This window comes from Myodes glareolus, chromosome 12 (assembly GCF_982192425.1).
Source record: "Myodes glareolus chromosome 12, mMyoGla1.1, whole genome shotgun sequence".
Classification (NCBI taxonomy): Eukaryota; Metazoa; Chordata; class Mammalia; order Rodentia; family Cricetidae; genus Myodes; species Myodes glareolus.
The window spans coordinates 12236645-12254201 of NC_142037.1; the positions used below are offsets into that span (position 1 = coordinate 12236645).

At 42.1% G+C, this 17557-nt stretch overlaps 1 protein-coding gene across 1 annotated transcript in view; it reads right to left on the bottom strand.

The window, feature by feature from the left end:
- Positions 1-14574, bottom strand: part of Ktn1 (kinectin 1) — a 100527-nt gene extending 85953 nt beyond the window's left edge. The window contains exon 1 of the mRNA XM_085698494.2: positions 14450-14574. The gene's annotated coding sequence lies outside the window, so the exon portion shown is untranslated. The remainder of the gene's footprint in view (positions 1-14449) is intronic.
- Positions 14575-17557: the final 2983 nt, after the last annotated feature.

The window sequence follows — 17557 nt, forward strand, 5'->3', positions numbered from 1 at the left end:
CAAACTGCAGACGCCATACACTCAAAGTGTATCTATAAGAACTCCAAGTACTTGGGGGTGGCTCAGTTGGTAGAGTGTTTGCTGGCACGAGATTCAATCCTTAGAACCATTTAAAACTGGATGTGCTGGTACAAATTCAAAGCCAGCTTTGACACAAGGCTCAATCTAAAAAAGATAAAACAACTATAAATGCTGTGACTCTTGGTTAAATCCAGTTCTACTGAAGTCAGAAATCACGTCTTTAATCCCAGTTCTCGGGAGGCAGAAGCAGGGGGATCTCAGAGTTTGAGGCCAGTCTGGTCTACAGAGTGAGTCCAGGACACAGAGAAAACCTGTCTCAAAGAAAGGGCAGGTGATAGTGTTTCATAAATCAGGCAGAGTAGCACACACCTTTAATCCCAGCACTCGGGAAACAGAGTTCAAGGCCTGGGTACATAATGAGTTCCAGGACAGCCAGAGCAACACAGTGAAACCCACCCTATCTTCGGACACAGGATTTGGGGTGTGGGGGGGAGGGAGATGTGTTACATATAATAAATTTAATAACTAAAGTTTAAGTCATGATGATTAAGATGTGTTACATATAATAAATTCAATAACTAAAACTAGTGAGAGCACTGTTACAATCACCTGCCTTAAAATATTGAGCTCTGACTTAAAAAAGATTACAAAATGTTCAATTCCATATTTGTAAAAGGTAAAATACATAAGCATTGATTATATCCATTACTATACCTCAAGCTCAAATTGTATCTGCAGGCAAAAGGGTTACACATTAAGGGGGAAAGAAGGCAATGAAGGCCTAGGAACGAAATAAAAAGTGAACTCAAAAAAAATGAACTAAATAATGAATTTACCATGTGAAAAGGTAATGAAAAAAGGGTTGGGACAAAGTTATGTCTGAACTGGTAACAGAGACTAGACAGACTTGGCAAAAGAACCTACGTAACCTCTCCCTTCAGGTATAGAGTATTAATCACCTTTCTAAACTAACCACATGTGAATGTTAATGGATTCTATTCTGAATGCTGCAACAGTCAATAAATAGCAACTGAAATTTCTGTTAAGTAAATCAGAAGTGAAATTTGCACAGGATCACAAGAAATCAAGCCCAAAGTCTGCTCAAAGCACGGTCCACACACAATTGTCGTCTATATTTTACTCAGGCTAAATCCTTCACGAAAGTGATGAAATATACCCAGTGTTTCTTTTCTACAAAAAAAAAAAGTATACCCACTAATGTTTACAAATAATTCCCAGGTTCTTTCAAGGGAAAACATACATCTCTGCACAAAAACCTTGTTCTAAAATAAGAATCCAAGATTTCAACCCTGCAGTCCATTTAAAGAATACCAAAAATATTAGCAATATAGAAGATGGAATTACTCAATGGTAAAGTATGTGCCTGGCATGTGTGACTTCCATAGCACTCCAAACAGAAAAAAGGAGGGTAAGTTCACATGCTGTATTTCAGAGAGAGTACATATCATGAGTTACCTGGTAATCATCTTGCTTTAAGTGTGACTGAAGCCCACTGTCTGCAGGCTGACACACGAAGGTCACCAGTGAAGAAGCCAGCCTACACCACATAGGGAGACCTGGCTCAAAGACATTTAAGTCTAAAAATAATTTTAAGAATTCCAATTAAACCACTTAACTGGCAAGAGTATATGTGTGTATACACAGAGAGAGAGGTGTATTTCACTGTTTTCAATGAGAAAACAAATTATTTCAATGTGGGATATCTACAGAAATATTGCACAACAGAGTTAAGACTGCAATATAGAAAAATACATAAAGATCATTTATATTGAACATAACAGTAGCATAAACCAAGACTATGAATACAAAAGAATCACTACATTTTTAAATAGAATGAAATCATAAACGGCTAAATTTCTTTCACATTAAAACAGAAATTTAAGTAATCACCTTTTTATTGTTTGTTTTTAGAGATAAGTTTGCTTTTTCTGTGTGGTCCTGACTACCCTGGAACTGGCTATGTAGACCAGGCTGGCCTCACACTCAAGATTCACCTGCCTCTGTTTCCTTTGGTTCTCAAAGTAAGACAGGGTTTCTCAGTATAACAGCCTGAGCTGTTTAAAACTAGTTATATAGACCAGGGTGGCCTTCAACACAGACACAGAAAGATTCCCCCCCCCAAAAAAAGGCCACTCCCTGGCCTCTGGTGGCTTAGTTCTGCACTCTGATGTTCAGGCAAGCTTTATATGCTAAAACATAAACAAAATATCACTACAAGGAACTTAAAATTCCTTAAATAAAGCAATGGCATGGGGACAACTAAATGAATAAAGCTTTAGAAAATGTGCAAGCTCAGGAGTTAGCCCACAGCATGCTCTTCAATGGACAAGGTAGTTAGCAAGAGCTGTGAGGTCTACATTGAGCAAGTTTATTACCACATCCTGATAAAACAAGCTAGAATCTGATCACCGAGCCTAAATACTCTGTGTCCTGAACAGATCACCACTGTATCATGCTTCCAGTCCTTTAAGACTATAATACCTAATTTTATGTTGCTTTTTTTTAAGTCAAATGCATTTTTTTTAGAAAAATGGTTCATTTATAGGCAGTATGCCATACTGACAAGCAATATGTATTACTGGTAGCCAAAATATCCAAAAGCAACACCCAGAAAAAGGCATTGCTAGAGCTATCGCAATCCCTGAATTTCAGCTTAAACTACAGAGCCCCAGCAACAAATACAGCATGGTACTGGCATAAAAACAACCATGAAGCCAATTTAAGCATTCAGAAACAAACCCAAGCATGCATGGCCAACCATCAACAGAGGTGCAAAAACATACTGGAGAAAAGGCAGCCTCCTTCTGTGCTAGGAAAACCAGACATCCACATGCAGAAGACTGAAGCTAGAGTCATCTCTCACCAGACCAAAGCAAATCAAGAGCCCGGAACCCTGAAACTGCCAGCAGAGGACATGGCAAGATACAGACACAGGCAATGACTACACATTACCCCAACAGCTCAGGAAGGACTAGCAAGTGACCAACGAGATTGCATCAAACTACGGAGCAAAGGAAACAGTGAAAAAAACATCTAAAAAAACTCAAGGAAATCTCTAGACTACTCATCTGACAGAGGATTAATATCCAGGACTTAGTCAATCACTTAAAAAAAATTACACCAAAAGATGGTGCTTGGGGAAGGGATATAATATAAACTATTTGATATATTTGATATAATATAAACTATTTGAAAATTTGTATGAGGGACTCTAGAAAGATAAAAATAGAACTATCATAGCCTGCTATACCACTCCCTAAGTAAATACTAAAGGAATCAAAACAGCACACAGTAAAGTTACATACACATCCATGTCTACTGCAACAATATTCATAACAGCAAAGTTTATGGAATCACTCTGGTGTCCATCAACTAAGGAAATGTAGCATATACCAGTAGAGAATTCTTTCAGCCATATAGAAGAAAATCATCTTGTCTGCAGGACAGACAGAACTAGAGACAATCATGTTAGCAGAATAAAACCAGACACAGAAAGACAAGTATCAAATATTTTCTCCTATGTAGAATAGAGGAAAAAGCACACATGAAATGTATAAAGGGCACTACCAGGAAGAAGGGCACTACCAGGAAGAAGGGCACTACCGGGAAGGATACAGGGACAGACGAGGCATGAATATGATCCACGCATGACAATGCCACAGTGATAAATATTGTGCTATGACAAACAGGACAGACACTAGAGTCATTTTGGAAAAAAGAAACTTCAACTGAGAAAATGCTCACAACCAGACAGGCCTGTGGGCAAGCCCATGGTGGCTGGTGATCATGTATGCAATGAAGAACGCAGGTTGAGCAAGCCATAAGGAGCAAGCAGCCAACAGCACTCCTCCATGGCCTCTGCATTAGTTCTTGCCTCCGGGCTCTTGCCTTCAGGTTCCTGCCTGAATTTCTAATCTCATTTCCCTGGATGATGAACTATAACCTGTAAGATGAAACTGTCATGTTCCTAAAGACACACAAGACAAGTCTCAGTACCTGGGGCTCCACTTCTCACCCTGCCCCCACCCTAAGCCTCTCCAGCCACTGGGGATTGGGCTTCCTTTCTCTTCCCCCAAGCCTCTGATCCCTCTGGAACTCAGCCATTTTGGCTACATGCCCTCTTGGTTACCATGCACTCTCTTGGCCCCTAGGTTCCTCTCTCACTCTCCCTTCTCAAAGCCTGGTTTAGTCTGCTGGTCATGGTCAGTCTGGACCCTTCCAGATGCCTCTGGCTGTTTGTTCTCTACAACACATCTACAATAAAAAGCCTCCTCAACCACCCCCAGGAGAGGTCCATTCAAAACCGTCCTACCCACACTTGAGACTGGTCATGGTATTTACTTCAGCAACAGAAGCCCTGAGACAAATACTAACAAAAAGCAGTCAATAGGAAAAAGTGACTTAAAAAATAGGAATTATGATTTCTGCAAAATAAAAAGCAATGAAAATTTTAAAACTAATAAATGATTAAAAATAATTTCAAGGGCCTGGGTATGGTGGCACAAGCCTATAACACCAACACGTGGAGGGCTAATTCAGGTACACAGACAGTTTGAGGCCAGCCTGAAATAGAAAGTATGAGCCTGTCAAGGACATCCACTAACGTGCCTTCAGTGAGATTAGAGAGCCACAGTAATGGAGTACAAAACAAGGTCACCTTGTAAATTAAGAGGAGCCCAAAATAACTATGTATTTTGCAAGATTCCATAAATGAAAAAAAAAAATCACTTTACACACACATAGACACACAAAGAATAAAAGTAAATATTTTCTTTTAGTAATTTAAAAAAAAAGTCGGGCAGTGGTGGCTCACACCTTTAATCCCATCACTCGGGAGGCAGAGGCAGGCAGATTTCTGTGAGTTCGAGGTCAGCCTGGTCTACAGAGTGAGTTCCAGGACAGGCTCCAAAGCTATAGTGAAACCCTGTTTCTAAAAATAATTTTTAAAAAACACTAAACCAGGTATGGCAGAGCACTCTTTTAATTCCAGTGCTCAAAGCACAAGGAGGCTCATCTCCATGACTTCAAAGCCAGGCTGATCTACACAATGACTTTTAGATCAGTCAGGGCTATACAGTAAGACCCTGCCTGTCTCAAAAAACAAGCTAACTCAAGGAAATCCAAATAGATTATTGAAAGTTATTTCCAATCAGTAGAGCAAAGACAAGATCATTTACATTAAATAAAAACATCCAGGACAGACAGTGGTGGCGCAGGCCTTTAATCCCAGCATTTGGGAGGCAGAGGCAGGTGGATCTCTGTGAGTTCGAGGTCAGCCTGGTCTACAAGAGCAAATTCCATGAAAGGTTCCAAAGCTACAGAGAAACCCTGTCTCAGAAAAAAAAAAAAAAAAAAAAAAAAAAAAAAAAAAAAAAAAATTCCCTCCAGAACCCACTCCACCTTTTCTTCCCTAACTAGTTTTGTTTTTTGGGTCAAGGTATTTTATCAGTACACAAGTACCTGACACCACCCAAGCCTGCCCATTTCAAGTCTGAGTCCTTGATTCCCTGCTGGATGGACATACAATTTCAGTCAGTTTCTTTCTTTTCTTTTGATTTTTTGGTTTTTTGTTTGTTTTTGGGGGGGGGGGGGGTTGAGGGGGAGCTTTTTGGGGTTTTGGTTTTTTCAAGACAGGGCTCTCTGTGTAACAGGCCTGGCTGTCCTGGAATTTGCTCTGTAGACCAGGCTGCCCTCCCAAGTGCTGGAATTAAAGGTGTGTACCACCACAGTCCAGTGTAATTTGTCTTCTGACCTCTGCTCATGCACTGTGGCACATGTGTACCCACACATACATACACACCATAACATTTTAAATAAATCCAAAGTTTTATACATAGAAAGCAAAGTACTCAAAACCTGATAATAATGAGTTGCTTTTCTACAAACTAAAGGTTTACAAATACACTACATTTGCCAGTAAGAGATCTTTAAAAAAGACTGATATAAACAAATCTGTGAAAGATAACACGCATTGAAGAGATGGCTCAGCAATTAAGTGCACCGACTGCTCTTCAAGGGGACCCAGGTTCAATTCCCAGCACTCATGGCAGCTGACAACAGTCTGTAACTACAAGATCTGACACCCTCACACAAATACACATGTAGGCAAAACACTAATGCAAGTAAAATAATGTAATTAACACAAAAGACATTATAAATGAAGCACTAACCTTACCTGAAACGACCATCAAAATGCAAAATTTTACCTAAAACCATATTCTACTCATCAGACTGGCTTGTAGGCATTTTTCTTCTCCCTCCCAGCTTTCTGGTTTCTGTGCTGAGTCTCAGGCAGGCACCACACCATGCCAACACAGTCCCGTATGTATTTCCCAAGCCACCTCAGTAACACTAAGATAAGCAAACTGAAACACTGTAACACCTTTTTTTAGTTGGGCAACCAGGGCAAAAGAGGGATTACTAAGAAAACCAAGTGCGTGAGAATGGGGCTCACTTCACTGGCACAGCGACACTATACACAAATGGGCTTATTGTGGGCTAGAGGTCAGGAAACCATCAGAAAATTACATTTGAAAGTATTATCACCTTTCACTAGTGTTGGCAAATATTTAAAGGTGTGGGCTGGGAAGAAAACTTTCACAATTACTAGTTTGAGTACAATTAATTCAATCACAAGAGAACTTTGGGAAAAGCATAACCAAAGTATAAAAATAAGGCTGGCAAGATAGTGGATAAAGGGCCTACCACCAAGCCTGACAACCAGAGTTCAGTCCCCAGGACTCATGTAACTAAAGAGGAAAACTGACTCCAAAAAGTTTTTCTCTGGCCTCCACACACCTGCATGCATACACACACACACACACAAATAAATAAATTTAATAAGTACAAAAATAATGCATCCTATTTCCGGGTGGTTATGCTACAGACACACACTCTCAGGTGGGCAAACTCAAGGGTGCTCACTGATTCTTGCTTGCGATCTAATCTGTAGTCTACACTTGAATTCTGACTTTAATGTCAGTCTACAAGCAAATCCTAGCAGCCTATTTAAGGGGAAGCAGAGATGAAAAGCCCACACACAGTCGAGTTCAGCACAGTTCTACTAGAAAAGGGGGTGGGGACAGTACAAAAAGCACTGTGCCAAGAGCGTACAAAGAAAGTGGTCCTCAGACTGAGTTAAGCAGCAAGTCCTGACAAATTAAGAAAACCACAGCAAACACAGGCCTGGTCTGAGATATTTACAATCTTTTACATTTCATATGGGCGTTGGATTTGATATTTCAAACTATTTAACTATCTATACTTTTTAAAAAGAATTCTACATAATTAATAAGGCAAAACATGGATACAATCCTTAAAACAGCCCTACACTGTAGGGAACTACTAAGGAATCTAGTAAGCAAACATCTTAGAGCTGGAAAACTAAAAACCTGACACAGCGCAGAGTTTGCAGAGAAAGAAACCATCACATGAAAGAAGAAATCACAAAGTCAACTTCAGGAACAGAACTGAGAAAGCACAGAAATGCAAGAATATCCTCATACCCTTGATCTTAACACAATCTCAGGATACAATGTATAAATCACCAAGGGAAATAATGATAAAACTAAACCAGTTTTAATACAGTCAACATAAAAAATGACAATAAATCAAAATGCAGCAGAAGTTATTTGTAATACATAATTGGCCATGAATTAGTTTTCAGGTCGTACAGCCAGAAAGAAAGACCCAATGGAAAAATCAACAGCCATGTGTTAAGAAACCAAGACAAGAATGTCCAACAACATACAGAAAGCGACAGACAGGCACAATGATGTAGCTGGTCTCTAAAGTCAGCAAGCAGGGAGGTCCTGAGTTCAAGGTCAGTCTGAGCAACCTGTCACAGAAAGAAAAAGCAATCATACAAAAGTTAAATACCATTACTACAAGGTTTAAGTGGAAAAGGGAAGCTTCATACAAAAAGAGTCCCACTAACAGAGTTCAAAAGGAACAAAACAAAACAAAAAATGGCTTAGGAACAAAACATATATGCAAATTTTAAAAAAAGCAAAGAGTAGTTGGGCAGTGGTGGCACACCCCTTAATCCCAGCACTCGGGAGGCAGAGGCAGGCGGATCTCTGAGTTCGAGGCCAGCCTGGTCTACAGAGTGAGTTCCAGGACAGACTCCAAAGCTACAGAGAAACTGTGTTTCAAAAAAAAAAAAGAAAAAAAAAAAAAAGCACAGAATGACAGGTTTGAGTGACCGCGGTAGGCAGCGATGACCAGGTGGTGGAGCCAGCAAACTCTTCAGACCCTAACATTCACTGTCTCTATTGTGCCACATGACAATGTAATTAAGAACTGGGACATAAGGAACTTACATACAACCCTAATATTAATACAGCCTAAGACCTGCAAGTTTCCTTCCAATCTTGTTCTTCCTTCTGTTCACTTGACAGTTCATCTGGTTCTGACATTTTCCAATGAGTATGTAGCATAACAGTGTACATCCTAAGAGACAATGTGCTCACTGAATCCCAGAAAAGTACTGATAATTACAAATTTGCTCGAATCAAAGGAAATGTATGGGGGGAATGTAACTTCCCCAGCTTGCTAAGTCCCTGGGGCTCAGTCACCAGTACCCACTCAGAAAAAGAAAACCAGTTAAATAAAGAAATGTGGACAAGCAGTATTCTCCTTGGCAGCCCCTTTACCATGACATTTACTCAGAATGCTGCCGTTTCGACCTCTCCCTGAATGCACTGCATTTCCCTCTCCTGCAGAAACACATGACTAATGACTGCCAAAAGCTACATGTAGGAAATCAAATTCAAGACCTTTTAAAGGACTAGAAAACTCCACGATTTTGAACTTCCCACTATCAACATTTCCATTCTACTTTAAAGAGATCATTACAAGTTTTAGACATCAGGGTGGTGACAGCACACGTCTTTAGTCCCAGCACTCAGGAGGCAGAGGCCGGTGGATCCCTGAGTTCCAGGCCTGGTCTACAGAGTAAGTTCCAGGACAGCAGAGCTACACAGAGAAACCCTGCCTTAAAAAGCAAAGAAAAGAAGTTAGAGATAACAAAGTCATAGTCAGTGCTTTTAGAAAATTCTAAATAAAAAGATATACATATAAATTAATGTTGAATGCTTTGAGAACAAATATTTAATGTGTCTCTGACAGGAGCTCATTAAGCAGCTCTAGCTGTTCTCGAACTCAGTATGTAGACTAAGCTGTCCTCAAACCCACAGAAATCACTTGTTTGCTCTCCCCCATACCTAGAGTGCTGAAATTAAAGGCACGTGCCACTTCATCTGATTAAAGTGCAGAAGTATTTTAAGTCCTTGTTTTAATCCATTTTTTAAGTTAACCAAGGTCATCTTATACAGAGTAGCACTCAGTCTCCACCACAGTGTAACATTATTCCCTCACCAAAAGGTTTCCAGAGCCCCCATGCAGCTCTCTTCTGTCCTCTGAAAGCTCCTAGGAAAGAAACCAACTAAAAGCTACAGGTATCCAGAAGGCAGTATCCATCAAAGAAAGGAACTGCAGGATACAGGCTTAATTAATTCATTTGACAAATTCTTACTTAGCACCTATTAAGAGCCAGACAATGCCTTAAACACTTAGGTTAAACAAAGGGCTATCAGTTGTAGTGGCATATAGTTATAATCCCATACTGGGGAGAAAACAGGAAAGTCAAAAATTCAAACCAACCTGAGTTACATAGCCTAGACTAAATAGCAAGTTCAAGATCAGCCTGAGATACTCCCTCCCCCAAAAAAATACAGACATAAACAAGCAAAATAAATAAAATACCTGTTCTGTTAAAAGTTGTATTATAGTATGTGTTTGAGGGTAGAAGAAAGAATAAACCCAATTAACAGGAAAATTATACAGCATGCTAGAAGGCACAAGGGCTTAAAGAGAAAACGTAACATAGTACAAAAATCAGAACACAGCACAGAGACTAGAGGTAGGGGGTATAGTTTTAAATAAAATAGGCATTAAAAATGGCACTTGAATAGCAAAGGAGGTAAGAGAGTAAGTCACAAAAATATCTTATGGGGAAAGTGATAGAAGAAGGGTAATAGATTATCTACAGACCGTAAGCCAGGCAGCTGGGGTGAGGTCGGCAGTTAAATTGAGGCAAGGAGCACTGGAGAGGGCAAGCCCAGATTGTGTAAGACCTTTCAGGCTGTAAGGGCTACTTCTGAAAAGTGATATGTTCTGGCTGCTGTGGTGCAAAGACTGGGGAGCTAGAACTGACCTGACGCAAGGAGGCCAGTTAGGAGGACTTCAGCTGTCTAAGCGAGAAGTGAGTTCCTTGGATTGGGCCATTAGCAAGGCAGAGCGACTGGATTCTCATCGTGTTATTAGGACAAGAAAAATCAGAGCATGTCAAGTATCAAACAGATAAGCGGAGATAACGCCAACAATTTTTGCCAGACCGTTTGATGAATGGCATCAGCTGTAAAGGGGTTCAAGCATCAGAAGAAGCAGATAGAGAAGAAACAGGGAAACTCAGTTTGAGTGGAAAGACCTAACTAACACTGTCTGAAGTGCAGAGGGAAATCAGACTAGACATATAAACAGGCATTTGAGCCATGACACTGGATGATACTGCCAGAAAAACATAAAGAGAAAATGAATCAAGGATTGGACATATCCCTTTACAGGATGACCAATAAAGAAAAAGTGCACATTAGTGAGATGAAACCCAACACGCAGGGAATCCTGGAAGAAAAGAAGTACAAACAATTGCAACAATTAGTGAACAAATCACTTGGCTGAAATCAGACTTAACATGTAGTTTAAAAGTTCTCAACTCTCCTGTAGTAGTTAAATGATGGAGAGCTAGGTGCGCAGATGAGCAACACAACACTTGCCTACCACACACGGGGCGCAGGGTCAACGCTAGGTGTTGGGGGTGGGGCATAAATGATATGCGCAGTAGTAAAACACAGCTTTTTAAAGAGCTGAGAGATTCCTGTACCTTTTCTGAGAATGTTATATTTCCAATCAGAATCACTACCAAAATTATTTTTTTATTGAAAGTTTGTCTTGCTTCTTTGTATATAAAACAATTAAAAACCCACAGGAGTCAGGTGTACTGCTCAAGAGCAGCTGCAGAGACAAGGATCTCTGAGTTCAAGGTCAGTCAGGGCTAAACAATGAGGACCTTTCTTTCTTTGTTTTTGTTTTTGTTTTAGTACTAAAGTGTTACATTAATTTATTTTATAAACTTTAATTTTAAAAATTGCAAATAAGAACATCAAACAACAAAATTCACCAGACCTAAAGTATATATAACTTAATGAGCTTCTAAACAGTTAGGATTGACATTCAAAATGGAAGTTGTTAAGCTACACCTTAATTTTACACTTTCAGTATCACATATATTTTCTGTGCCTATCTACTACCAAAAATAAAAAAAAAAAAACCTTGACAGAATTAGAACTAGAGAAGTAACTGGCCTCATAACCTCAATCATACAAAACTCATGTCAATCACCTGCACTATCCTTCCTTATTCCCATATTTAGTCTTTCTTGTTCTCTTGCCTTCATGTTGTATGTACATACATGTACACTGTTTCACATATGGATTAGGTATTATAGGCTAGACTACACTTATGAGAGAGAACATTCAGTTATTCCTTTCTGGGACTGTATGGCCTTAATTACCAGTATATATTACAAGTCTATCAATTTTCCTGCAAATTTTTGACATTTCTCCTTAGAGCTGGGCAGCATTGTTTTATAGAAACCTGTTTCTCATTATCTACTCACTGTTGATAGACAACTAGGTTGATTCCAATTCTTTGCTATAGTAAATAAACATGGGGGTACAACTATCTCTATGGTAGAGACTAGACCCTTTAACAAACTCGGGGTACAGCTATCTCTATGGTAGAGACTAGACCCTTTTTTTTAAAGGTGGATGAGGGGACAGTGTTAAAAGCTAAAGCTCAGAACCTTTTTTATTTTTATTTTGGAAACAGGGTCTTACTATGTGACCTTAGTTGGCACCTGTCTCTGGCCTGTGCTGGGATTAAAGACCCCATCATACCCAACAGTACTTTTTCAAAGTGAAAAGGATTAAAAGCAATTTATTACACTGTCAGCTCTTTCAAAGACACTGTAAGCACCAATCCATTCACCTGACAAACACTTGTAAATTATGACTTTTCTCTTCCAGACTTTAGAGATAGTGGAGTTAAACAAACTCTTCGGTTCATGGCACCTTTATTAAATTTCTATGTATAGTTCATGGCACCCTTACTAAACTTCTCTGTATAGTTCATACTTTTAGACCACTTCCCCCAAGTACTTACACAAAAATTACATCTTTTTCATCAGAACACCCCAGATTATGTTCCTAAGAACTGAAGCAGCATGAAATAAAATGCAGGCTGTTTATAAATAAGCAATCACTGTCACTTCTAGACAGTTGCTTCTAGTCTCGATGCATACTTCAGATTTGCCTTCAAAGTTCTTTCAAAATACACAACACCTACACAGTTACTGGCAAACATCTAACCGTCCATGTAGAGCGTGGCCATCTCCTGCACTTCCTTAGTACTCGTCAGATTCCCAAACCAAAGCGTCCTGGAACCATTACATTTACTACCAAGTAGTGAAAAACCTTTTTAATCAAAATTTTGCTATTAAAAAAAAGCACAGAAGTAACAATACATATCTCAGGGCCAGAGGTATCACTCCAAAGTATAGTGTTTGTCAGGCATTTTCAAGATTTTTGGTTCATCCCAAAGCACCCCTCCCTGCTAAAACAATACAGCCTCCAAATGTTTCAAGGAAAATTCCAGCTAAAAGCTGACCAACGACCAATCTTAATGTTAAGCCTCAGAACATGCCTCTACTCTTTAGGTGTTTAGAAAAACCTAACAAAAGAAAATCAAAACTTACAAACTAGCAAGTCTGTGAACCGCATGAGTGGAGAGGGTTTGGAATAGATTTTGATTTTGTTTGATTCTGTTTGTTTGGTGGGAACTACAACAGACAGAGGAGACATGGGGGGGATTACAACAGACTGTTAATACTTAGGGAGGACACAGAAATAACCCAATGCAACAAAAAGAAAAAAAAAAGAAACTAACGCCTCTTCATAATGCTGACAATGAATCAAGAAAGGGATAAACTGGGTAGCCTTTATGACAAAGACATTTGAGGCATTTTTCCAATAGGTCCCGTTATATTTGAGGTTTCAGTGTGTCTCTCAGTAAAGTAAAACATCTTATTTTCTAAACGCACCTGATACTTAAGACACTTACGTCTACTGAGGGCAACAAAATTAAGAGATGCTTCTAACTCAAAGTAGGCACGGGAAAAAAACCTACATAATTTAAGCCCGGCTATTTCATGTAAAGTTCATTTTAAAAAGGCATAGGGAGGGGCTTATTTATCAAATATGAACAGTTCTTGCGGGACATACAACATACAGGTCAGCCAGAATGCTACAGCTCGGCCCAAGGGAAGAGTATCTCAAGTCTCAAGCCACAGTGGAACCGCTGTTGCCGCTGCCCATTGGGTGAGGTGGGCAAACATTCAAATCACCCTAAGTCATCTGCTAATACAACGCAGTGTCTAGTTCATCTTTGGGGTGTTCCCCTTTCCCTGCGTGTGGGGTGTAAATTTCTCAAAACACCCTACAACTCTGAACTGCTCAACCGTGGCTTTTTAAGAGAGAATTACTCCAGTAGCTGATGGGAATCCGTGTGTAGCAGAGGCCCCGCTGTTAGAATCCCGGTTTCCTCCTCCTCCCCGCAAGACCGGCTGACACTAGCAACAGCCACTTTCCAACCTGATCCAGGTGCAGCCGGACAAAGGAGAGGACGCTGCTCCCCTCGAGTCCCGGTCTGGGCTGGCCAGACTCTGCTCCCTCACCCCCGAACGGGGCCTGGTCCGGGACGCCCCACATCCCATTGTTGAGACTGAAGCGGACACACCCCTGGGAGGGAGGGAGGGGAACTTCCCGGGCTTCCCCCAACTCGGCGCACCGGGCGGTGGGAGGGGCCGCGTGCCGGGACCGGCTGGAGGCGAGCGGCTCCGGCGAGGCGTAACGCGTGGCCCGGCCGCGGCCCAGGGCGCCCGGGGCGAGGCGCTCCCTCCGTCCACCCTCCTCAGAGCCTTAATCCGCCCGCCCTCCCGGGGGCCCGCGGGCACGGCTAAAAATAGGCTCCACGGTCACCCCGCGGCCCGAGCAGCCCGACCTCGCCCTCGGGAGGCGGCCCCGGAGCGCCGGCGGTGGCGGAGCACGGGTCGGGCCTCGCGGCCCCGGGGAAGCCAAGGCGGAACCCCGGAGCCCGACCCCGCAGGCGGAACCAGAGCGAGCCGGCGGCGGCGCGGCCTGGGCGGACGCTGCAGACTGCGACCCCCGGGCCGAGGCCTACCAGGCGGACGCGCCCGAGCGCACGGAAGCCCCCGCGCCCCGCTCCTCACCCTGCACAGCCAAAAACGGGGCCGGGATGAGCGGCGTGGGCTCCACCGCCGGGTCAGCACGCTCAAGGCCCCGCCGCAGCAGCTCAGGTGCCGTCGCGCCGCCCCGCAGGAAACAGGCGGCTTCGGGGCGGGGCGGCTCCGCACGTCCGGGCGTCGCGGCCAGAGCGGCCCGGAGATCGGCCTCTTAAAGGGACAGGCCCGCGCGGCCAGCGACCTCGAGACGTCCCGCCGCCCTGCGGAGACGGCGCCCCTCAGCCTGGAAGTCTGTGGAACCCCTTCATCGACTCAGCGCTACTCTTCCTCCCCGCCCCCCCCAGTCGGCCATGGTCTCACGTGACCCTCGCACAAGCGTACCACTTGGCCCCGACACCGGATAATTTCTTTTAACCGAACTCAAAGTTGCTAGAAATCACACACACGCGCACTCACACTCAACTGGATGTGAGTTATTCTCAGAAATTGAAAAAAAAAAAAGCCAAACGCTCCCTTTGCTGAGTATCTATAGAGTTCTCTCTGAATTCTCCTTGGGGCAATCCTAACTACAAACCGAAAGATGAAGCACCGACCTAAATAGCGTGCGAACAATGTGAGGCTGCAGTGTCTGCTAGCTCGCGGTCATTCCTTAAACCGGGGAAATAACGAGAACGTGCAGCGCGAAGAGGGATTGACCAGAATCCCTGCTTCTCTCTGCCTCAAGAATGGAAGTGGTTTGGCCGGTGTTGATTTTAGTGGTTATTTTGTATCACTTTTCTCGGAGAATGGGGGTCACTACCCAGAACGTATCTTCCAAATACTCTACGCTATTCTCAAAAGTTACCAAATGATTGACACACTTCTGGAGTGGGGTAGAGATACAGCAATCAGACACATCACCTACATCCTGACCAGGGACATTCCTTAAGGATTTGAGCTGCAGATAGGTCTCAATATTAACAGAATATCCTCATTATAGGCTAGTTCAAAGAATACTGTGCATCCGTATTCAGATGAGTTCTGTCCAAGTTTTCCAGAGCACCTCCAAAGCAGAAATAAAAACTTTTAAAGCAGAGGCGGCAGCAGTCTGATGAGGTGTTGAGAATTCTGCCCAGGTCTAGTCAACGCTCTCTCCACGGCGAAATCCTATCAGATTTTAACCCAAGGAGCCTGCTCTTCCTATTTTCTCATAAGTATTACTCAGCCCTCAGCGGCTCCAAGACCCACAAAATACTATTTCTAAGCTGCTGTCTCCTGCGGCCTGTGAACGCCAGAAAATCCCGCTTTGTTGGGAAGTGAAGCCATTAGCGGCTTAACACAAAGGGGGACTGTATCACTTCTGTGACAGAATTTAAAGGTTCTTGAATAGCTTACAAACAACTCTAACTACCCAAAAAAGGAAAGAGGAAAAAAATACGTTTCCAGGTAGAATTAATTTTTTTTCTATCTGACTTTAGGAAAAGAACACCATTATTTTACACACAATTAATACTTAGGTGCATTTGTTAGGCAGTAAAATGGCCTTTAGGGAAACGGTTCTCTAAATGTACTATTGCTTATGGCCGATAAAAAAAGTATAAATGCACCAGCCACTTCATCTTCTCTGGATGAACTTTGACGTTTCAAAGAGAAGTGGCTGGATGCTTCATTCTTTATAAGCTTTCTAGTTGCTCACATCAATACCAAAAGAGTGTCAGGCGGCGGTAGTGCACACCTTTAATCCCAACACTCGGGAGGCAGAGGCAGGTGGATCTCTGTGAGTTAGAGGCCAGTCTGGTCTACAAGAGCTAGTTCCAGGGCACGCTCCAAAGCTACAAAGAAACCCTGTCTCAAAAAACAAAATAAATAAATAAATAGATAGATAGATAGATAAGTAGAGTTACCAGAAATGTTACAGGTGGCAATCCCTGTTGGGACTTAAGATTAACCCTCTTAAGTTTTGAAGTATAGTAAAATATAGCATAATTAACTGTAATTAACACATATAATTAGCCTAAGTTATAACTAACTTTGTTGCCTACTACCCTCCAATGTTGCCAGAACCCACAACTAACTTGTTGAAAAGGATTAGCACTCAGCATTAAAATAACCAAGAAATTAAACCTTATTGAAAACTGTAAAGTGTGGTGTAGTTACCTAAAGAGTATTTCTCCTTCCACCCCTCATTTGACAAAAGTCCAGTTTACTGCTTTCAGTATGGAGCAATTTCTATCTTCCTGGATTCTGAAAAAGATTTAAAGATGTGGAATATTTAAAGATGTGGAATATACACATATATAGCGGAAGAGAAGCCTGCCTATTCCTGCAACATATGAATAAGAGATTTATCTCCTATCTCCACCAGCTCAGGGGAGACAGAAATGGACATATGTGTGAGGCAGGGCACAGACCTGGAAGGGACGATTCCAGGCCCACCTTCACTTGAACAATGGCGTAAGAAGGTTCTTAGAAACTTCAGTTGCACATCTAGAAGTAACCCGCTCTTAAAAGAGTTGAGTCGGGCAGTGCTGGGGCATGCCTTTAAACCCAGCACTTGGGAGACAGATCCAGGTGAATGTCTGTGAGTTTGAGGCCAGCCTGGTCAAAAAGCAAGATCAAGGACTGCTACACAGAGAAACTGTCTTGAGAAACACACACACACACACACACACACACACACACATACAGGGGCTAGTGTACAGATGGGAATCTGTGCTGTGCCCCTTATATAGGTAATCTTTTCAAACATGTGGCATGTAAGGGCTTGCATAACAAAGAGGGTCACTCAGGATGTATGTTCCCATTCTTGAATCTGGGGGGGCTGGTAATAGCTATAACCAATCAAATGCAGCAGAACTGACATCATGCCAAGTTTCAGGCCCGCATTGTTCCACTCACTGTCTCTTGGAGCCACTAATCTTAGAGCTCTAAGTTCTTTCTTAAGAAATCCCACTCTGTTGCTGAAGGAACTACTTGGAGAGACCCTGAGATTGGATGAAGAGGGAAATAGCTCAACTGGACACCCAGTCTTTCCAGTAACTATCCCCTCCAAGATGCCACATTGATGAATGAGTTTGCCAACTGCCACCATACACAGCTGGTTGAGCAGTTTTGGAAAGCTACCTTTTGGTACTTCTATATATTGTTTAGGAAATG